The 23253-nt window shown below is 43.0% G+C and overlaps 1 long non-coding RNA gene across 2 annotated transcripts in view; it reads left to right on the forward strand.

Annotated features, from left to right (window-relative positions):
• Positions 1 to 212: 212 nt before the first annotated feature.
• The window catches only part of LOC125150989 (uncharacterized), a 44895-nt gene continuing 21854 nt past the window's right edge, over positions 213 to 23253 (forward strand). For both annotated transcript variants that reach the window (XR_007146563.1, XR_007146564.1), the window contains exon 1: positions 213 to 275. This is a non-coding gene — a long non-coding RNA (uncharacterized LOC125150989). The remainder of the gene's footprint in view (positions 276 to 23253) is intronic.

Raw genomic sequence — 23253 nt, forward strand, 5'->3', positions numbered from 1 at the left:
ATACTAATGCCCCCGGCATTGTTTCCAGGTCATGGTGTCCTTTTCTGCTGGGGCATGTTTGCTATCACGTTTTATAGAGATACGTTATCACACGGGTGTAATAACATGCATGTCATAAGGTTGGCATCAGCAGTGACACCAGCACAACGCGGGGTGGGGGGGGTGGGGGCAGTAACACTAAGCGAGGGTGTAGCCATTTCAGCCCAGTGAGTGTCCCTGCCTGTTTGGGAGTCTTCGGAGGCGTTTCCTTGGGGACCTGGGACTCTCTCGTTCCTGTGAGTACCATCTGGAGAGAGGAGTTGGCCCAGGGAGTTGGGGGGTAGGGGGAGTGGAAGGCAGGTGCTGACTGGGGGAGACAGTAGTGGAGCCTGCAATCAGAGAGGACACTGAACTCGGGATTATTCTCGGGCAAAACAGCCGTGGCTGACCTCAAGGCCAGCAGCTCCGTCTTTGGTCCCTGCCCACCTGTGCCAATCTGCCGGGACTGGAGACGCAGCCGGGGGCAGCCGGGACGCCCTGCCCCTCCTGCCCCTGTCCCACCAGCCCTCCCTTGTCTTGAGGTCTCAGTCCAATGTCACCCTCTTTGGGGAGCCTATCCTATTGTCTCGGCCATCTCTCGCTTCCCCTAATCTTGTCCTCTTTCTTTCTTTCTTTCTTTCTTTCTTTCTTTCTGTTTTTCTTACTTCCTAACACTATTTGCTTATGTAGCTCTTGACCATTTTACTGCGGGTGATGTGTTTATGAATCCCGGTGGTCCTCTGCCAGGTGGGAGCCCCTGAAACCAGGAGCTGAGCCTCCCAGCAGACCCGGGGCCAGCGGACTGTGCCCTGTGGAGGGATCGGGGTTTGGTGTGGGACCCAGGATGCTGACTTGCATGCATAGGTGACTCAGAAAGCTAGGCCAGCGCCCTGCATGCTCAGGAGGTGTGCGCAGTGGAACCCAAGAGAATGGAGGGGCACTAGAGAGAGGGAGTCCTGGGGAGGAGCAGCGGTCCCCGGGGAGTATGAGCCCCACGGACAAGACAGGGAGGTCTGGAACATTTTTTTTTTTTTTTTTTTTTTTTTTTTGCTAAATCCAAGTGTGCCTCCTGTGTTTTGTATCCTGGGGACTTAACCTGGGGAACTTATCCTGGGGAACTTAACCTGGGGACTTAACCTGGGAACTTAACCTGGAAAGGGGGGGACAGAGCAGGCTGGGCAGCTTCCTGGAACAGCAGGTATTGTTAGTAGGATAGAGACAATGGTTAAAACCTGAGGTAGTTGTGTTTGCTATGAAACAAACCAAAGAAACTCCAGCATGCGCTGCTCCCAAGGCATCTGCTTGTTGGATTTCTTTGGCTGGTTTTGGCCACAGCGCCCCTGAGGAGGGCAAGAAGATGGGTCCTTCCTAGGAAGGAGCTAGAAGCCCACTGGCTGCCCTTTACCTTACATTGGATGAGGCCTTTTGCTGTTCATTCAGATTAATGGTCTAAACAAAAGAAAGCCCCTCAGGACAAGAACCTTGCAGGAATCCAGCTTTTATGGAAACAGTCTATTGTCTGGGGCCATATTTGCATTTAGTGGAGATTTTCTTGTCCAGATTTCCTGGGGGAAATTTGGGAGGAGAAGGGCCAGAAGGAGTTGAAGGGGGAGCCTGGATCAGCGAGGAGAGGAACAAAGCCTGAGACACACAGAAGGGGGTCTAGACTGTGGGGAAGAAAGAGCAGTGAGGATGTTGACCCAGGACCTTGTCCAGCAAACTAAGGACACTTGTAGCACCCCTCTTGCTAAAGAATGGCCCTGCCTCCCAGCTGAGAGGGCACTCCAAGCAAAGTCTGTGACAAGAACAAGGGCTGGTGGCCGTCCTTTTGGTGACAGACCCACTTTTGTGGGTGCGTGCTTTATTTACTGTCTGAAAGGAAATGATTACCACCTGAAGCCTGAGTCTTTCCTTTCTGGAGGCAATTTTATGCCCCCTGGCTTGGGAGGGAAGTTGATGCTTCCTCAGAGGAAAATTATCCGTGCTGCACAAAAGATGACTTTGTGAGGTCAACACCACGACAGCACAACAGCCGCAGGAAGTGCTGCTGGACAAAGATGGCTTCCACTTGTCTCCTCCCCGCTGTCTCCTTCACCCCCGTGTATGTAGGAGTCATCACAAGCCATGGATCTTCTTCTAGTTTGATCTGCCACTTAATATAATTGGTACCACCAAGTCTGACTTAATTTCCCTTTCTTTGAAGAGCATTTATCAGGTAGCAGATCCCCCGTGGGCATTTTGCATTTGCCAGCTCCCTGACCGTCTTGACTTTCCTACAGGCTGGGTCCCACTGCTACCCAACTCTACCTTTTCCAGATCCCACAGCAGGGGGAGGGGAAGGGTTTTGTTTTTAATTTTTATTATCTTTATTTATTTTTGAGAGAGGGCAAGTGGGGGAGGGGCAGAGAGAGAGGGAGGCAGAGGATCCAAAGCAGGCTCTGCACAGACAGAAGAGAGCCTGATGTGGGGCTTGAACTCATGAACTCACAAACTCATGACCTGAGCAGAAGCTGGGCACTCAACCAATTGGGCCACACAGGCGCCCCTGTTTTATTCTCGACAAAGGCAGGAAAGTATCTATGATCCCGAGTCCCCTCTGTGCCCACAGCTCTGCAGTGGGGGACGCAGGCTTCCGCATGGGCATCAGGAGCCCTGCTGGGAGCAACCTGCACATGTCTGGATCCCGGGATTGGGGGGTGGGGGGGAGGTAGCTTGACGACACCCTGGTCCCGGCAGCGCCGGGACCATTACCGCGGGTAAACTTCTTGCCCACTTTCCCTGTCGTGATTCCAGAACTTTCCTTCTGTGGAAGACACTCTGTGACTGTTGGAATCACAGCCCATGATAAGGGAGGCTTGTTTCCTGATGTCTGCCCAAACATCATAACTTGTGTCAGACTTCTGAGGAAAACTGATGATCGGCAGAGAAACTGGAAATGGAATGTCACTGAAGAAAGATGGCTCTTGTGTGGCAAATTCAATATAAACCCATCTACGGCTCTGCACACCTGGGACCGGAGAATCTGGTTTCCAAAGACAGGCACTAAGGTTTCATTAGGATTGAGACGCCCATCCCTTTGTGTGTATTGAGAGTTTCCCAGCAGGGTCCTGTTTCTCTTTTCTGCTTTCACTGTGACGTTCCAAGCAACGCTGAGGAAATTAGGTTCTAATTACTTGCAGGAAAGCTATTCTTGGCTAAAATTCACCTTCTGATTGATTAAAAAAAAAAGGAATTTGGGGGTACGAGGGTAAAAATATATCCTTGATCAAAGACGGGAGGAGAGACACCACGTTTCAATGACAAAGGAGCACGTATTGTACAGGAGGCTCGAATTCTTGAGAATCCTGCATCGGTACACAAGCAGTTGATAGAGCAGGGAAAAATCTTTCCAAGCTGGTAATGAAGCCTGGTCTCCTCAGGACCTTTTCTTCCAGTAATTGGTCACCTGCTCCTTCATTACTGCATTTCCTCGCAAGTAATAAGGCTGAACTTGTTCAGAAAGAGTCTGTGGCTTTTTCATGCCTCCCAATTATTCTGAGTCTGTGACTGTATAGAGCAGAGAGCGGTGCAAACAAGGATCTCGCTCTTTGGATCTCAGCAGGCAGGGGCCTGAAGCACTTTAAGCCACAGTAGGCTCCACGTGCCTGCATTTGCTATCCCCCCACCCCGGCGTCTCTCTGCTTTTTAAATTGCCCCTGCAGGCCCCACCACCACCCCCCCACACGCCTACACCGGTTTTGGATTCCCTGTGCGCCCAAGGTCTGGGAGCCACGACCGTAGAGCTCCTTCACTTCTCTGCTGCTGCTACTTCCTGGATTACGGGCAGTGCCTCGTGTCTGGCGGCCAAGCGAGGCCCAGGCATCTGCCTCCGTTCACCTTGCTCTGTCCCCGGGGACAATGGCTGGTCTAACCCTCGTGGGCAGAAGCTGGTGGCAGGCAGGATGTGGTCAGCCTCCCTGGAGATGATGCTCCGATTCCATCATCCATCTCCACTCGCCGCCCTTCCTTTAGAGACTTCGCTCTGGTCACATGAGCCAAAGTTAATCGCGCTCTAAAGAGCATTTTTTCTAGCAGGCAAGGGCTAGGCTGCAAAAATGCATAGCACCTTCAAAGCATCCTTCATGGATCCTTCATGCATCCTTCATGCAGTGTTTTCCAACTATCCCGTGTTTTCCAACTATCCCGTGCTTCCGGAGAATGTTCGACATGATTAGTTAACAAGGGTTGATCTCCCTTGCCGTCAACGTAATGTGTCCGAACTAAAACCAAAATGATTCAGAACTGTGTCAAACTCTTGAGCAAATATTTCCCAATAGTCATTAGTATTTGTAGATTTCCTGAATTAAAAAAAAAATTGCTTAAGTCACTTTCGTTAAGAAGAGTAAATTGTTGGGGCGCCTGGGTGGCGCAGTCGGTTGAGCGTCCGACTTCGCCAGGTCACGATCTCGCGGTCCGGGAGTTCGAGCCCCGCGTCGGGCTCTGGGCTGATGGCTCAGAGCCTGGAGCCTGTTTCCGATTCTGTGTCTCCCTCTCTCTCTGCCCCTCCCCCGTTCATGCTCTGTCTCTCTCTGTCCCAAAAATAAATAAACATTGAAAAAAAAAAAAAAAAAAGAAGAGTAAATTGTTAAAATGTATGCGCTGCCGTGATTGATGTAGCACGCCGCTATCAAGAAGGGACGGCTCCCTCATTGAAAACTTAAGTCACCCCAGAACTACTCACAGAAACTGATGAAAATGTTTCCTAGGAAGGAAGTAAAATCCGCCTACCGGCTCCTCAAGGTCTAACTGGCCTAAGGAAATGAACAAGCTTCAGCCACATTGTGAGTTGCAGATGGGGGGGGGGGGGCCCGAGGATGGTCCTGGCTCTTGACACTCCGGTGAGTGGCTGTCCCCATTGTTCAAATGCGGAGGTGAGTTTATTCGACCTTTTGCTCCGCTTTTGTGTGAAGATTTAGCCCACCCAGGATTTCTTGGAAAAATTCTGTGATCCGAATCCCCCATAGTAGGATGCGTAATTGAGCAGACTGCTGAACTGGTCGCAGTTAGAACTGAGAGCTTGTCCGCTGCGTGTTCGTGTTAGATCAGCAGGGAGGGCTTGTCACTCGTCTTACTGATTCCCCCTCCTAGGAGGTCACCACGCAGGGTACTTGTCAACAGCTCGCCGCGCCGCTTTCCGGATCTGATGCTGGCCAATAACTGGTCCTCACGTGTCACAAGGATGTGGGGAGATTCATGAAGGAATAGGTGGGAAATGATTTCAGAACTCTGGGTACAGGCACTTTATAAACTCCCATTCGCTGAGGAGGCCTCCGACCTCTCTTTGGCAGTTAATCCTTTGGTTCCATTTCGGCTGGAGGCGTGTGTCTTTTATGTACTCAGGTAACTTTCACACACCTTGCCCGGGGACTCATGTCGTGGTCGTGCCCCAGAAAGTGTTAGTTGCGAACCATACGTGCAAGCGGAGAACCAATTAAATCAGGGGCTGGAGATAAACCCCGCATGTCTAACTTTTGCAGCCCCTTGGCATTTCCCCGCCCAATCTGGAAATGTTACACATCCCACAGCACTAAAATCGAATCGAGTTTTGGGAAAGTGGAAAGAGTTTCTACATTTTAGAAAGACGTAAAACACTTTGGCTTTTTCTCCCATCCTAAGTAGACTCGCAAGGTAACCAGAGGGATTTCCCTAGCACTGCCGGGTCGTCTCAGTTTTCCTTGATCGTGGATTGCACTATTGAACGATCATTAAACTTTCTAACCACAAAGTACACATGGTTTGCCAAACTGGCAATTGTCTAGACACAGTCACATGAAGTTGTATCATTCTGGAGAATTGCCTAAATACTAACATGCATACCTAGGCTTCTATTGACTTTCGAAGAACTTTACGGGAAACCATGTTGAATCAGATAGTATATAATAACAGTTTATGCTGGAGTTTCATTTGCAAGGTTTGGTCTTATTTTGATCGTGGAGGGCGACAGGATCTGTTTGTGCACAATGATGTGTCAGTGAGCAGTGCACTAGCAGTGAGGTGATTGTATTTCCCTAGCTTCCGAAGGTCCCTGAACTTGGAATTATTTCCACCGTTAGTTTCATGCTATTAGTAGCGTTGTGTATGGGGAATGAGGACGTCAGAAAGTAGATACAATTCTTGGAGAAAACGGAAAATTCCTCTCAACTTCTTTAAGTTGGTGAGAGTTGCTAAAGGCACTCATCAAGGTCACTCCTTTCCAACTTTAATTTCACAGCATCGATGGGGCTATTATCGGATAATCACGCTGACTCATGTGTCATGAGTCATGATTCACCATAGACTTCAAAAGTCAAGAAGACCTCATACCTAGCGTGGTGAGTTGTTGCTGTTCACGGGGCACACCAGTGAATTAAATCCTTCCCCGGGTGTAGATGAGTAAGGCAGATACGGCACTGTTACTCTGCTTGATGGGGAGTAAGAGTCCTGGCCTCCGCTCCCCTCCGCGCCCCTCCTCACTGAGTCAGAGGCCCTTGGTGACAGCTGCCTTATCACAGGGCTTCATCTCACTGTCCCCCCACCCCTCCCCCAGGTCTGGTCCACTGCACTGTCCTACTGTAGCCGAGAGCTCATTCTGCAGTTGGCTAATTATTCTTACTGAGAAAGAAACAATTATTCTTAGCAAGTGAAAATACAGCTTCTAATAATTCCGTAGTGAAATAACCAATCTCCCGATCCGGCATCCAATGAAAGGCATTGCGTATTGATGAGGCTAATTGCAAAGCTCGGAGATCAACATGGCTATAGTTTGGCCACATTTTATCCGAGTGTGGAGTATCCCCTGCGTACAGATGTGCTCATAGACAAGATGGCATGTTTCCCACGAATCAGATCTGAACTGCTAATTGACAGAAGGTCACGCCTCACCTGTCTACACACTCGGTCCTAATCAGATCACTGCTGATTCCAGAGAATAGGAAGACAGAGTCAATTCCTCCTTTAACAAGAAGAAAAGAGTGACACATTGATAGAAATGTCTCACTTGAAAGTCATATTGTGATCACTGTTGTTATTAGAGTTCTTGATATCATCGTTCCATTTGTTTCTCAAAATTGTCAGTCACCCTGAAGACTCCCCTCCAAGTTAGACCCTAGTCCATTCCTGCAGTGGCGTGGTACCCATGGGAACCAAGGTGTCATCAGCTGAGATCCCAGGTAGCCCTGGAGAGAGCAAGAGGCCACGCTTCCCTCCATGGGAGAAGCTTCTCTAAAGATCTTTCTTCCCCCCTCAAGGACAGCATGGGATGTGGTCAACCTTTCCACAAAAACTCTCGTGATAAGGTGCTACGCACATCCTTGGCCAGTGCCCCTAAGAGGCATCTCATCTACACAGATCCAAGTACAAGCCCTGACCCCAGGATGGGTTGCAGCTGGACACTGGGACTGGCATGAACCCTGGGCACAGCCTGGACACTTAGCAGAGCCTGGACATTGGACACAGCGATGCCACTGAATCAAGTAATGAAAGTGAATGTCCTTCCCTTGTTCCTGATTTTTTGGGGAAAACAGTCAATATCTCACCATTAGGCATGATATTGACTGCAAGTTTTTTGTAGATTCCCTTTGTTAGGTTAAGGTTCCCTTTATAAGGCTAGGTTTGCTGAGGGTTCCTTTTTACGTGTGTGTGTGTGTGTGTGTGTATGTGTGTATGTTTATATATAATGAATAGATGTTCAGTCTTTTTTCTGCATCTGATAAACTGATCACGTTCTCTCTCTCTCTTTTTTTTCCTTTTTTTCTCCAGTTAAAACTTAATCATATTTGCTCAATATTGGGAACAGTAGTATATGTGTGGACTGCATCACAATAAATATTTCTGTGATTAGGAAACTCATTATAATCCAACTAGTTTGCTCAAGCCTTATTTTTCATAATCTGTAAATAATGTTGGCATTACTTCGGCACCACGATAAACATTAAGGCTGTTTGGAAGTGAATGTGCTAGTTTAGGAGCCCGCCTAACAAAGCAAGCTATTTACATTATCGATACATAGGATATGGAAACAAACACAATCTTTTGCATTTCACACACTAGGCTGACATAGTCCATATTATCATTACACTTGTTTGGGGAGCAAAAGTTATATAATTGTTACACCAATAATCTGTTCTGTAGAGCTTGTGTTAAGAAACACATTACCAAATGCTTGCTTTCTGATGTAGTTGTCACACAACAATGTATTAGTTTCAGGTGTACAACATAATGATTTGTTATTTGTCTATACTGCAAAACGATCAACAGAAACCGTCTAGCTGGTATACCTCACCATGCATAGTTGCAAAAACAATTTTTCCCCATAGGGACAACTCTTAAAACGCAGTCCCTCAGTAACTTTCAAATACACAGTAGAGTATTATTAACTATCGTCACCATACTGTATGTTATAGGAACACGACTGATTCGTTTTATACTGGAAGTTTGTACTATTTGACCCCTTTTGCCCATTTTATCCACCTGTCCCCCCGTGCTTCTGCCTTTGGCAACTGCATATCTGTTCTCTGTACCCTTGAGCTTGATTGCTTCTGTCTGTTTTAGATTGCACAGTGAGGTCATGTGGTATTTGTCTTCCTCTTTCTGACTGATTTCACCTAGCCTAAGGCCATCAAGGCCCATCCATGTTGTCATAAATGGCAAGATTTCCTTCTTTTGATGGTAGAATAATACTCCATTGTGTCTGTGTATCATCTTTTTCTTATCTATTCATCAATGAGCATCTAGATCCTTCCTTGAATATCCTTGAATATTATACATAACAATGCAATCAACATTGGAGTGGATATATCTTTTTGAGTTAGTGTTTTCATTTCACTTGAATAAATACCCAGAAGTAAAATTGCTGAAAGATATAGTAGCTCTACTTTTAAGTGTTTTGAGGACCCTCCGTGCTGTTTTCCACGATGGCTACACCAATTTACATTCGCACCAGCAGTACGCTAGGGTCTCCTTTACTCCACATACTCACCAACCCTTGTCATTTCTTATTTTTTGATGATAGCCATTTTAGCAGGTGTGAGGTGCTTTTTCATGTGGTTTTGATTTGCATTTCCCTGATGATTAGTGATGTCAAGCGCCTTTTCGTCTCGCTGTTGGCCATCTGTATGTCTTCTCTGGATACATTTCTATTCAGATCCTCTGCCCATTTTTTAATTGGATTTTTGTTTTGTCCTATTGAGTTGTATGAGTTATCTCCCAACACGTTTATTTGAAGAGACTGTTTTTTCCCCAGTATGTATTTTGGCTCCTTTGTTGTAAATTGACCATATATGCATGGACTGATTTCTGGGCTCACTCCTTTACTTTATCTATGTGTTTGTTTTTATGCCAATACCATACTGTTTTAATCATTGTACCTTCATAATATGGTTTGCAGTCAAGAAGCACAATACCTTCAGCTTTGTCCTCCTTTCTCAAGATTGCTTTGGCTAATTGAGGTCTTTGGTGGTCCCATACAAATTTTAGGATTGTTTGTTCTATTCATGTGAAAAAAATGACATTGCAATTTTAATAAGGATTACTTGGAATCGGTATCTTGCTTTGGATAGGATGGACATTTTAACAATGTTAATTCTTCTAGTCCATAAACATGGAAGAGCTTTCCATTTATTTGTGTCTTTTCAATTTCTTGGATCGATTCCTTATAATTTTCAGGGTACAAGTCTTTCACCTTCTTGGTTAAATCTATTCTGAGGTATTTTATTATTTTTTAATGCAATTATAAATGGGATTGTTTTCTTAATTTCTCTTTCTGAAAGTTGATTATGGGTGTATAGAAATGCAATTCTGTATATTGAGTTTGTATCCTGCAATTTCAATGAAATTTTTTTTATCGGTTCTAAAGATTTTTTGGGAGGAGACTTTAGGATTTTTTATATGTAATGTCAAACACCTGAAAACTGACAGTTTTACTTCTTCCTTTCCAATTTGGATGCATTTTATTTCTTTTTCTTGCCTAAGTGCTCTGGCTAGGGCTTCCAATAATGCCGCGCTGAATAAAGGTGGTGAGATGGACATTCTCCTTGTCTTGTTCGTGATCTTAGAGAAAAAGCTTTTAGCTTTCACCATATGCTGCTAGCCGTGGGCTTATCATATCTGGTCTTTATTATGTTGAGGTATGTTCCCTGTATACCTACTTTGTTGAGAGTCTTTATCACAAATGGATGTTGAATTTTGTTAAATGATTTTTCTGCATCTATTGAAATGATGGTATGATTGTTATCTTTCATTTTGCTGATGGGGTGTATCACCTGAAGAGATTTGCGGACTTGAATCATCCTTACATCCCTAGAATATATCCCACTTGATCGTGGTGCATGGTCCTTTTAATGCAGTCTTGAATTTGATTTGCTGATATTTTGTTGGTTTTTGCATTTATGTTCATGAGGGATATTGGCCTATATTTTGTTTTCTTGTTACATTCTAACCTCATTTTGGTATCAGGGCACTGCTGACCTTCTAAAATGAATTTGAACATGTTTGCCTTCTATGTTTTGGAAGAATTTGAGAAGGACGGGTATTAATTTTCTGGATGTTTGGTAGAATTCACCAGCGAGACTGTTCTGGTCCAGGACTCTTGTTTGTTGGGAAGGTTTTGATTACTGATCCAATCTCCTTACTAGTCATCTGCCTGTGTAGATTTCCCATTTCTTCATAAGTCTGTTTGGTAGGTTGTATGTTTTTAAGAATTGATCTATTTCTTTTAGGTTGTCCAATTCATTGGCATATAATTGTTCATAGAATTCTCATATGATCCTTGGTATTAGTAATAATGTCTCCTCTTCCATTTCTGATTTTATTTGTGTCCTCTTTGTTCTTTGGTTTTTGGGGTTTTTTGGAGAGTATAAGCTGAAAGCTTGTCGATTTCCTTTATCCTTTCAAAACGTCAGCTCCTAGTGTTACTGGTATTTTCGATTATCCTGTTGCTAGATGTTTTGTTTTTCCTGTTTGTTCTTTTTTTTTTCCTTTTTCCATTTTCTCAGGGTTCAATTGAACATTTTTATTATTTTATTTGTATTTGTATTGACTTAGTATTTGTACCTCTTGAAAAAGAGCTTTATGTGGTTGCCCTAGTGTTCACAATACATACCTGCAAATGATTTTGAATTAATAACCAAATAATGTTCTAGCACTTAACATGTAGTTCGTTTCTCACTCCTCTCTGCCATCCATTGTGCATTGTTCTTATACATTAGAAAGTTTTTTAAGATTTATTTTTGAGAGAGAAAGAGAGAGTGCGAGCAGGGGAGGGGCAGAGAGAGAGGGAGACACAGAATCTGAAGCAGGTTCCAGGCTCCAAGTTGTCAGCACAGAGCCCCATGGGGGGCTCCAACTCCAGAACTACAAGATCATGACCTGAGCAGAGGTTGGATGCTTAACTGACTGAGCCGCCCAGGCGCCCCTAGATTGTTTTATATTGCTCACAGCTCTTGGATGCTTTTTCTTTGGGATTTGTTTCCTATTTTTTGTACAATCATTGGATAATTTCTAATGACCTATCTACAAGTTTATTATTTTTTCTTTGAAATGCTGATTGAAGGAACTCTTCATGCTGTTACTGTGTTTTTTATTTCTTTTTTTTTTTTAATGTTTATTTATTTTTGAGACAGAAACAGACAGAGCATGAACAGGGGAGGGTCAGAGAGAGAAGGAGGCACAGAATCTGAAACAGGCTCCAGGCTCTGAGCTGTCAGCACAGAGCCCAACGCGGGGCTTGAACTCACAGACCACGAGATCATGACCTGAGCCAAAGTCGGCCGCTTAATGGACTGAGCCACTCAGGCGCCCCAAGTGTTTTTTATTTCTAACATTTCCATTGGAGCCTTATAGTCTCTATCACTCCACTGAAATCTACCTGATCGTGTTTCTTGTCTACATCCATTAGAACTGGCTCATGTGGCATGCCATGATGTCTTTACTAGGTAAGCAAATGCTCAGATCCTGTTTCTTCCTGCCGGCAATATGGTGTCTCTCGGGATTTTGGGTCAGTTTGTCCTTCAACGTCAGTTCTCTGATGGGTTCAGTTACAGTCGTCAGTCTGCATCTTTTTCCTATAGTAAAGATGGGAGCAATGCTCTTTCTACTTCTCTACATCCTTGGGTTAAAACCTGAAGTTTCCCTAACTTTCTCTTAAATAGTAAGAAAAAATTTCACCTATGAAACTGTAAACTTGGACTTGCAAGTCGTGCTAGGTGGAGGTTCTTTGTCTTGTTGGGAGTGCTCACGCTGGCTAATGGCTTTGTTATCATTTTAAAAACGCTCAGAGTTCATAAGTATATGCTTAAGTGAACATTGACAAGCGGCCTAATCTTCTTAAGATATTTGTCCTCACCAAAGCTATAACTCTTCTTAGTGAAAATCATTCCTGGGGCGCCTGGGTGGCGCAGTCGGTTAAGCGTCCGACTTCAGCCAGGTCATGATCTCGCGGTCCGTGAGTTCGAGCCCCGCGTCGGGCTCTGGGCTGACGGCTCAGAGCCTGGAGCCTGTTTCCGATTCTGTGTCTCCCTCTCTCTCTGCCCCTCCCCTGCTCATGCTCTGTCTCTCTCTGTCCCAAAAATAAATAAACGTTGAAATAAAAAAATTAAAAAAAAAAAAAAAGAAAATCATTCCTGGTAACTTATGAGTATTCTAACATTTTCTCTGGAGTCCGAACCGAGGGCATTGTGTGTCTCTTCTTTGAAAAGATGTGCATGTGTCATCGAGATACCTATTGTCTCTGGTTTTCTATGACATAAGCATTCCTTAACTGGGTATAATATTCTGAAAATAATATATCTGGAGTGCAAAAGAAATGGTAAATAATAAAAACGTTGCTTCGTGCCGGCATGCTCGTAAAGACATGGAGATATAAAGCAAGAAAACAATGTAAAGTTGCTCCTTTCTTAAATATGCCAGCTTCTTAGTCATGGGAAATATGAATCATGAGTCTACTTTCATAAGTCCTTCAGGAGTACTAATTTTGCTTTGCAATTTTTGTTATGCTTTCTGTCTATGTGAATCATTAATCCCACTACAGAGTCACAACTCAGTAAAAATGCATCATAATTGGTCCTATTCAATCAAAACCAAAACTGAACAGCCACATTTATCCAAGTTCCATGTGGACACCTTAGTTCCATTTCATTAAATAAAATGTTCAAGACCCCAACCTCTTCCGTGGTTGGAACACCAGTCTCTTCAACTTGTGCAAGTTGATTCCCCAATTCTTTTTATTTATTTATTTTTAATGTTTATTTTTGACAGAGAGAGAGAGAGAGAGAGAGAGCTGGTGAGGGTCAGAGAGAGAGGGAGACACAGAATCCGAAGCAGGCTGCAGCCTCTGAGCTGTCAGCACAGAGCCCGACGCGGGGCTCGAACTCGCCAACCCAGAGATCATGACCTGAGCCGAAGTCAGACACTTAACTGACTGAGCCACCCAGGTGTCCCTATTCCCCAATTCTTATACTCAGGTTGTGTTTTCAACACACCAGTACATTTAGCAACCTGGCTTCCCTTTAGGATTCACAGCAGCAACCAAATAAGAAAATAAGTAGACAGGAAATAACAAGAAAATAAATAGAAAAAAGTCACAGGGTGCAGAATCAAGGCACATAACTCTCTGCCCCCTGCCCTCCCCAACCCCGGGCAAAACACCATTCAGAAAAATAAATAAATAAAGTAAATATCATTTAATCTGATGGTTAAGTATAATTTACCTTAATTTTATATTTGGAGTGGTGGGAAAATGACAAAAGTAATCAAGTTTCCATCGAGCGTGGTATTCTTCCTCAGAGGAAAGGGAAGGACAATGAACTAGAATATCATTTGTATTTGGGGAACTGCATTCAAGTTCCAAAACCAGCGGTTAAAAATTTCTTTACTTGGGGCGCCTGGGTGGCACAGTCGGTTAAGCGTCTGACTCCAGCCAGGTCACGATCTCGCGGTCCGTGAGTTCGAGCCCCGCGTCGGGCTCTGGGCTGATGGCTCGGAGCCTGGAGCCTGTTTCCGATTCTGTGTTTCCCTCTCTCTCTGCCCCTCCCCCGTTCATGCTCTGTCTCTCTCTGTCCCAAAAATAAATAAACGTTGAAAAAAAAATTTTTTTTTTTTTTAATTTCTTCTCTGATCTTTAGTTGCTCACGTCCTTACCCGGGTCATTGTGAGTTGTCAAACAACTGCATCATAAACATAAAGTGCAATTAAATTGTTAGTTATTTCAATTTTACATTTCCTTGTTTAAATCATTTGAGCAGCTATGACAGTAGGCAGGTCCTGAAACCACATAACTTGAAGTCCAAAAATTCAGTCACTCTTAAAATATTAGCAACTACATCAATGTGGTAGGGAGGTATATGCATCCAACTTCAACTCAGGACACGATCCTGGGTTTGTGAGTTCGAGTCCCGCATTGGACTCTGCCCTGACAGTGTAGAGCCCGCTTGGGATTCTCTCTCTCTCCCCCTCTCTTTCTGCTCCTCCCCCCACTTGCACTTCCTCTCTCTCTGTCAAAATAAATAAATAAAAACTTAAAGAATTCTTTACAAAAAAGAAAATGATTCCATCTCTATTCCAGAAATAGAGCAGGGGTAATCTAGGGAGTCAGAGAAGTAGAGACCCAAATTCCCTGTAACAGTGGTTTTCAAATCTCTGATTAATTACTAAATTATGCATAAATGGAACAGAATTTAAGCACCTGAACTAGGCTTAAAAGAAATAAGTAGGGGGCGCCTAGGTGGCTCAGTCGGTTGAGTGTCCCACATCGGCTCAGGTCATGATCTCATGGCTTGTGAGTTCGAGCCCCGCGTCGGGCTCTGTGTTGACAGCTCAGAGCCCAGAGCCTGCTTCGGATTCCGTGTCTTTCTCTCTCTCTCTCTCTGCCCCTCCCCTGCTCACACTCTGTCTCTCTCTGTCTCTCGAAAATAAATAAACATTTAAAAAATTTTTGAAAAGAAAAAAAAAAAGAAGCAGGATATGAGCCTGTACTGAAGAGACGGATAGGTTTTTGTGTTCAATCAAGTCAATTTCCTGGTAAAACAAATGAGCCAAACCCCCAACAGTCTTTGGAGAACAATAACAGAGTCCCTGCAATATCACTTTACCCTGTCTAGGATCTGATCCCAAATCACTTGATATACGAGGGGAAAAGAAGTTTCCTATTATTTTTTTTTTCAACGTTTATTTTTATTTTTGGGACAGAGAGAGACAGAGCATGAATGGGGGAGGGGCAGAGAGAGAGGGAGACACAGAATCGGAAACAGGCTCCAGGCTCCGAGCCATCAGCCCAGAGCCCGACACGGGGCTCGAACTCACGGACCGTGAGATCGTGACCTGGCTGAAGTCGGACGCTTAACCGACTGCGCCACCCAGGCGCCCCATAGAAGTTTCCTATTATTAAGAGAGAAACCAACTGAGTGACTGACTGTGAGTTTACAGATGTGGGCATTTGGAGGCAATGGTTTCACAGCTGCTATTAGAACTACGCTCAATAAGATAAAGGAACTATGTTCATAACAAATTTGAAAAGGAAATGTCTTCAGAGCAAACAAAAAAAAACATGAAAAAGAATAAATAAAAATTCTGCAAGTGAAAAATTCACTATCTTAAGGAAACATACAATATCTTAAAAAGTTGTCAACCGATGGCCTTCACACTGGAACAGAGACAATACAGGAAGCAGTGACTTTGAAAATAGGTCGGTAGAAGTTATGTGATCTGGAAAACAGAGAGAGAAAAAGATTTCTAAGGAAAGGTGCAGATCCTTGGTGTTTGTGGAACGGTATCAGAAGGTGTAACAAGACAGCTGAAAAAAATAGTAGTAGACTGTGTTTCTGTCTCTCCTATTTTCTCCAAACGTAGCACGGAACAAGAAGGCGAAATACACCTACACGAAAACCATGTCCTCAGAATCACTTGCCCAAACTTCAAAATATCTTTAAGGAAACAGGGAGAAAAAAAATCAATGAATTTCAGTCTGTGAATTCTCACATTTTCACCTTACCCCTGAATTTAACAAAGGCACGTAACCAGGCTTTTTGACAAGGACAGAATAAAAACAATAACAACAACGACATCCATGACAAAACACTCCATACAAGATCGAAAAAGAAAGCCCTCAGAAAATGAAGTGCGGTCTGAAACGCCTGGCAGAAAGACTAGGTTCGTATTAGGTACAAAAGGACGAGAAATGTACCTGGGTAGTTCAGCCAGTGGGCCTCAGAGAAAAGACATACCAGCACACCCTGTTGGAAGAGACATTCCTCAAAACACAGAGCCGCTTTGGGGCGAAGAAGGGCAAGTAGAAAGAAGCTTGCCTTGGCAGTTGAATGGAAAAGGGGACCAAGTAAAAGGCGTATATATTCCATTTTTTTCACGTCTATTTATTTATTTGAGTGAGAGAGAGAGACAACGATTGGGGAAGGGCCGAGAGAGAGGGAGAAAGAGAATCACAAGCAGGATCCACACTGTCAGGGCAGAGCCCTACTCAGGGCTTGATCTCTCAAACCGTGAGATCCTGACCTGAGCTGAAATCAAGAGTCAGATGCTTAACCCAATGAGCCACCCAGGTGCCTCAGTAAAAGGGAATATTTAGAGTTCTGAAAAACAAAAGAGAGTCAAAGAAATAAAGGACACACGATATTTTTTCCCCACTAAAAACAACAAAAAATAACCCACTAAAGTATCTCCCAGCTTGGCTAGACTGACAGATAAGGAAGATGTTAAACTAGGAATCTTGTAAAATAGCCCAAGTTACAGAATTAACAAGGAAGAGATTAACCAATCCACATGGTGTTATTGTCAAGTTTAGAAAACAAAATTCAACGCAAGTCAACTGAAGAAAACTCCCATCACAGAAATATTAATGGACAGAATAAAAGTCTAAGGCAACATCCTACATGGAAATAAACATATGTGAACAAGCATCTGAGTGCATTGAAAAAAAAACAAACAACATTGAATTAGAAATTGAAAAACAAAGGATAGAAGTGGACAAAAAAGGAGGAAGTAATGAAAAGAGAGGTGATTGAAATCAGAAAAAAAATGAAAGTAAAAGACAAAATTACATTAGAGTAAGAACATGGAAAATATAAAAAGATACACAAAATGATAACATTTTGTGACAAAGTTAAGACTAAATATGTCAGCCATGTCAGTAAAGGTGAATGGACTTAACTCCCCTATCAAAAGGAAAAGGGCTATTTTCAATCTGGCTCATATATACTCCATATAGGAGAAACTAAAAGAAATGATTTAAAGAGGCTGAAAACAAAGGAGTGGACAAAGTCAGACAAAATAAATGGAAACTCAAAGGCACTTATCCCGACATCAGACAAAGTAAATTCAAGTCAAAAACACGAAATGTAAGCAAGACGCGTACTTTTTCATACAAAAGCTGCAATTCGCTACATATAATATGTATGAATATTTATGAGCCAAGAAACATAGCAAACCACATTATAAAGCGGCAAATTCGGGAGTTGGAAGGAAACATGGCAGAAATACACTAATAATAGAAGATGCTATTATATTCGCAGGCCAAAGCAGATCACGTGAACAAAGAGCTTGAAGGACGAAAGAAAGCTAGCCAACATCGATATGATAGATCTTGAGGACGTATGGAGAACACTACACCAGACAATAGAGCAGCTCTTATTTCTTATTTTACGCCCATGAGACGTGTGTGTGTGGCTATATGGTCATAGAGAAAACATCCGCATGTTCTGGTCTGCAATAAAACTGGAAATTAAAGCACAAAGGCCTTTCCCCTTGGTAGTTAATAAACCCCTTCTACTGAACCACCCTTGGGCGAAAGAAGACATTAAAGCTGAAATTACAGAATTTTCTAAAAATAAGATGATGAGAACACCACACACCAGAAAGCAACGATCAGGGGAAAATTAATAGCACTGAACACCATCAGCATCACATTTACATAATTAAAGGTACTGAGTTAAATTCCCAGCTCAGAAAAAAAAAAAATTAGACAAAGACAACAAAATAAACTAGAAGAAGGCATGGGGAAAGAAATGAAAATAAGAGCATAAATTACTGATGTGGAGAATATACAGCAGCAGACTTAATTAGTGGAAAATGCTGGGCTTTGGAAATATCTATAAATAGACAAATTACTAGCCAACTTGATTAAGAATATAAGGAGAAGGCCAAACACACAAAATCAGAAGTGGTAAGGACATACCATTGAAATATGTATTTTTCATTATTTGTTTATTTATTTATTTATTTATTTATAAATATATGTATTTTAGTTTTTAGTTTTTAAGTTTATTTATTTACTTTTGAGAGAGAGAGAGAGAGAGAGAGAGAGAGAGAGAGAGAGAATCCCAAGCATGCTCCATGCTATCAGCACAGAGCCTGATGCGGGGCTTGATCTCATGAACCATGGGATCACAACCTGAGCCACAATCAAGAGTTGGATGCTTAACCAACTGAGCTGCTCAGGCATATATATATATATATATTCTTTTTTTTTTTTAACCCCCGAAGAGTACTTTGACCTCTATGAAAAAAAGTATGTGAAAGTCTAGGTAAAGTGTTAAGCTCCCTCGTCATTGATGACCCTACCAAGCCTCTTTAATCCAACTCCACCCAAGTAAAGCTTTGGTATTCAAGGTACAGATAGCTTCCAAAGCATCTCTCTGTGTCTAAGGGGCTTCCTTGGAGCAAGGAAAGATCTTGAATATTTGGGATCCATTAAATTGAAATGATAATAATGCTACATATGTTTGGTTTGTCCAAACTTTTGATTTATCGGAAATGTGCTTGAATCCTCCGTGGGAAAGGGAAAGACAGAACTGCAGTGAGCCACTGTAGCACACGGCTGCATTTTTAAAAGGCTGGTTAATTTTTTATGTAGACCAGCTAAACCGAATGCCAAGGTTGTGGGGGCTGGCAGGACTCCATGTACTGTTCTTCCAGGAGTTTTGAATATCAACGAAGGAATATGTATTAAACTATCTGATGGACTGTTTTATACCTTTGGGCAGGGGGGTAGAGCCAGAACAATTTAAGTAACTGTATTAATAGTTAAAGGGAACATAAGAGATACAGCTCCTAGGGAAGGAGCCCCTTGTGGTTTGCTAACACTGACTTCAGCTTTGAGGGTCACCCAGGGCCACATACCTGAGATGATCAGGCTGTCACTGCTTGCCCCCACCATTAATAAACATCCTGTTAATAAAAGCCCGTTATTAACCTTGTTCTGCGTTGAAATGTGCCTTGTCAAAAACAAAAAAAATGCCATTAAAAACTGATCAGAATTCAAACTGCGATGGGTCACCACCCAGAATAGCTTGGCCCTACCCTCTGCCCATGAATGTCAACATCAGGAGGCATCAGAAGGGCCACAGATGGAAGGTTGGCGTCTGTTGCTGTGGCACGCTTCTTTCCCGCAGTTCATTCGTAAATGGGACCGACTTGAAAAACAAAAAGAAAAACAAACACGAAGGGAGAGATTCTTGAACAGACACAGAAGCTTTTGGAAGATGGTCCTCGCGGTTCATGAATGAGACCCTGATCACAGCTGGAATGAGAGACCGAGGTGCCTTGCTTTATGCTCCTCGGACACAAGCCACACCTGTAACAGGGTATCCCCCCAGGAAAGAATGCCCAGCCCAAAGAGTAGTGTTAGCAAATAGGACATAACCAGAACGGGGCGGTAGCTTCAGCGGGACTGAAGGCCATTGCCACGTGGAACATCCACCTCCTGTGAGCTCGCAAGCGAAGTCTGCACGATGAGTGATGAACATTTCCAAAACTCAAGTCCAAGGTACACAGCTAGGTTAAATCCTCTGGAGGAATGCTTTCAGTTAAAACAGCATATTCCTCATTAGGTTTTAACGCAATAAATAACCTCAATTTAGGCTTCATCTCAAACTCAGGATTAATCTCATCAGCCCTCGAAGTGGTTCCTGTAGGCAGAGACTTCCTGTCCCTTCCAGTTTTTCCTGAGAAACCTGCCTCCAGCCGCTTCTGCCCTGTGCCCTTGGGGGTCTCTCTGTTTCCCTGGGCTTTGCACCCACTGTGATCGTGGCCAGCTGGGACCCCAGTAGCCATGCCTGTCTTATCCGGAGTTGCGCATTTGTTGACTTCCGGCTATTTCTATCACGACAGTCCCCGATCCTGGATGAACCCCACGTCTCTCCTCTCTAAGCTTCTGGCAACAATGACAAAATAATACAAACACACCGCAGCAAACTCGGTCCTCTGCAAATTTATAACGTCTAGTATCATTGGTCCCCACGGTTTTGCCCAGCATATAAAAGTCTATGTTGTGTGTGTGTTTTTTAATGCCCTAGGAAGTCCAGCGACATAGTCTTCATTTCGCCTAGTTCATGACCACCTTCCTTGCTCCCGGCTCTCCTAAGAGAGCATGGATCTGGATATGTTTCCTCAAATTCCACTCTCCCAACCTCAAGAAGTCTCCTTTTTCAACAGCTCCTCTTTCTGAGCAAGATCTCCAGGGATGCCTGCTCTCTTCCACACACAGTTGTCTTTACCCTGCTTCCTCCTGTCAGCTCTGAAAATTTGCTCCATCCATTACGGCAAATATCACCTATATCTCATCCCTCTTTCTTCACTGACTCCTTTTCCTCAGCCTAGAAACAAATCACCCCCTAGCACCACACAGATCTCCGTATTTTATGTCCGCCTCAAAAAATCGAGCGCTTTAGGTAGCATTACCTTCAATAAGATGTTTAGACAGAATTTTAATATTATTATGTGAACTTGAAAGTTGATAATCCATGTATGATTAATATAACTCTCAATCATAAAATGCCCTTCCTTATTCTGGGAACAGATAAATTTCCAGGAGACATTCCATTTTAATACAAAATTTATAGGGTAGATTTTATTTGGACTGTGAAGTTGTTTATGGCTGAGTGCTACATAATATTCATTCACTTGTCATTTCAAAAATATTGCTTGCTGTTTCTGCAGTACATGTTTGAAAAGTGCAAGAAAGTTATATATTCTGTTGGCTAATTTAATAAGAAATTCTTTGGTTTAAAGTGGCACTAGTCATACAATGATAAACATCCAAAACTGGATTTTCCCAAGAGAATTTATAGCTTAGAAAAAAGTATACCGACAAGGAGATGAACCACTTGACCTACAAGACAATGAGTCTTTACTCAATTAATATATATTCGTGTCTTTTTAAAACTTTTTAAAAATGTTTATTTATTTTGGAGAGAGAGAGAGACAGAGTGTGAGCAGGGGAGGGGCAGAGAGAGAGGGAGACACAGAATCCCAAGCAGGCTCCAGGCTCTGAGCTGTCAGCATGGAGCCCGATGCGGGGCTCGAGCTCACAGACCGTGAGATCATGACCTGAGCTGAAGTCGGACACTTAATCGACTGAGCTACCCAGGCGCCCCTATATTCGTGTTTTTAAAAGTTAAATTTAAAAGTGGAGAGGTGAATTTCTCATTCCTAGCAAAGAACATATGCATTGACATTTCCGTTCATATAATGCTGAACTTTTATAAACTCGTAAACGTGCCATTTTCAAACAACCAAATGTGAAGGCATTGACTAGAATGTACACAGATGAGTGATATTCCTGTTAAAATAAGCTTGTTTTTAATTAGCAATTCTAATTTTTTCCTGCTCATTTGTCATCAAATTGTCTTTAGGTTATTATTCAAATTGTCTTAGGTTAATGGAAAGTTTGGGGGGATGTTGTTTCTGCATTTTCTTATTAAATATAGGAGAACCACTCTGTTTTTTCAGTAAGGAGTTTTGTTCGTTTGTTTTATTTTTGAAATTTTACTATAGAATAAAAAGTCAACTAAAGAAGTTTGTAGGGTTGGCCTAAAAATCTTCTTAGGCCCTTAAAAATGAGAGTGCGGGTGATCATTTATCAACAGAAATCTAAACACTGTGTTCAAAAACAAAATTCCACTAAGTAAATGTAAACCATCTAATTGGCTTTATGAAATGATTCATGAGCAAGCCAGCATCCTACCAGCAAGTAGAGGGCGTTCCAAAGAGCTGCACAAAAAGGAGGCAATGAGAGGGTGGGAAAAAGGAATTTATTAGCGAGGAATGCATTGTTTTAGGCAAACTCCCCCTCCTGAGGAATAGAAGGGATCTATCAGGGGATTACCTCCTAATGTTGACCAAGAAATTCCAGTTTGGTTGGCTAAAGGTTACGTTGCATTGGGACGGGATTGGGACAGCAGGGTGGGAGTGAAACTGTGGTTAGGTTAGGTAGGTAGTAACTCCTGACTTACTGACGTGGGTCCTTCACATAAGTGACATCATTTGGGGCCTGTGGTTTTCTTTTTAACAACCGGAGCATATACATTTTTTGACGGTGAAAACTTTAGCACTTCAACGGAAGTGAAAAATTGAGGCAAATCACCAAACTGGGAAATTTGTTTCCTTCTTGAGAATAACTTGAATATTTCCTACCTTAAGATTTCTCTCAATAAGAAGGAAGTAAGATCCTTCAACTAAACTTATCAGTGTAAGGAAATGGAGACGGCAAATGATGTATTTACTGATTTTACTTCTGTGCACCCAGTGTTAATAGATTTTATTCGTTTTATCCCACAAATACGGCAATGATAGCTTTTAAAAAACATAACGGAACATGAAATAGAATGTTGATACTAAGAACCCACCGTAGAGAAAAAGATCAATCTGAAGGGTCTCTTTATCAGCAGGAAATGCACAATCCCACCCCAGAGGTAAGCCAGACACCTAGCATTTCACCACCTGTATACAAACCTGCACACCTACCCACACACCACCAGGACCATACTGATACCGTGTTTCTTATCTTGCTAGCTATCTAGCCAGCTAGCTAGCTTGCTTAAAAAAGGAAGCAAATAAGAACAAAATGTATTTATTTTCTTAGAGCCCTGGAGGCTGTCAGTCCAAGATGAAGATACCAGCAGGTCTGGTTCTGAGTCTGCGAGGGGAAGTCTGTTTCAAGTTTCTCTCCCAGATCCTGGTGGCTTGCTAACAATCTTTGGTGTCCTTTGGTTTGTTGAGGTGTCACCCGGATCTCTGTCTTCATGTTCGCCTGACACTCTCCCCGTGTGCGTGTCTGTCCCTGTGTCCAAATTCCTCCTTTTTATCAGGACACCAGTCATATTGGATTAGGGACCCAATCTACTGCCCCATGACCTTGCCTTAACTATACAATAAGGTCACTTTCTGAGATACTGGGAGTCAGGGCAACGAAGGTTGAGCAGAATCACAACTCAA

Source organism: Prionailurus viverrinus, chromosome D4 (genome assembly GCF_022837055.1).
Source record: "Prionailurus viverrinus isolate Anna chromosome D4, UM_Priviv_1.0, whole genome shotgun sequence".
Classification (NCBI taxonomy): Eukaryota; Metazoa; Chordata; class Mammalia; order Carnivora; family Felidae; genus Prionailurus; species Prionailurus viverrinus.